The 598-nt window shown below is 58.2% G+C and overlaps 1 protein-coding gene across 4 annotated transcripts in view; it reads left to right on the top strand.

The window, feature by feature from the left end:
* The first annotated feature begins 502 nt into the window (after positions 1 to 502).
* FAM169A (family with sequence similarity 169 member A) overlaps positions 503 to 598 on the top strand; it is a 64,859-nt gene continuing 64,763 nt past the window's right edge. For 3 of the 4 annotated variants that reach the window (XR_003096441.1, XM_025216640.1, XM_025216639.1), the window contains exon 1: positions 503 to 575. The gene's annotated coding sequence lies outside the window, so the exon portion shown is untranslated. The remainder of the gene's footprint in view (positions 576 to 598) is intronic. The other variant, XM_006034625.3, reaches the window with a different exon arrangement.

Here is a 598-nt window from a genome sequence, read left to right as displayed (position 1 = left end):
GACGTGCAGCCATGATTGCAGGCTAGTGCAGTGTGTGTGTGTGTGGATTTGAATAGGGGATGGGTCTGCTACTCCGAGGTTTTCATTCATATTCCCTCAGGAAGACAGGCTCTGCCCCCTGGCTCCTGTGTTAATTCTTGAAAGGTTTGATTCAGCCCAGGTCTTTACCTCTCTCTCGCTCTGTAGCCATGATTGCAGGCTAGTGTGTGTGTGGATTTAAACAGGCGATGGGTCCGCTACTTCAGGGTTTTCATTCAATCCTATTCCATTAGCAAGACAGGCTCTCTTTTCCGGCTCCCGTGTTAATTCCTGAAAGGCTTAATTCAGTCCAGGTCTGTACGTGTTGGAGAAGGGTTTTGCATGCGTGTGCCTGTGCGTGTTGGGGAGGGGAGGGGAGGGGTGCGCGCGCGCGCGGGAGGGAGGGAGAGAGGGGGCGGTGTCGCAGGCGGAGAGAGGAGGGTGATGGCTGGGTACCACCGGCGGGGGGAGGCTGGAGGCGCAGCAGGCGGAGTGCGTCAGAGGGAGGAGGGCGATATGCTATCAGGCGCCGGGCAGCAGCGCTGAGGAAGCAGAAGGTAAGCCGGGGGGAGCCGCGAGC

The sequence above is a fragment of the Alligator sinensis genome, unplaced genomic scaffold (assembly GCF_000455745.1).
Source record: "Alligator sinensis unplaced genomic scaffold, ASM45574v1 scaffold290_1, whole genome shotgun sequence".
Taxonomy (NCBI): Eukaryota; Metazoa; Chordata; order Crocodylia; family Alligatoridae; genus Alligator; species Alligator sinensis.
Note: the sequence above shows the minus strand (reverse complement) of the source record. Positions and strands in the feature narration are given on the sequence as shown.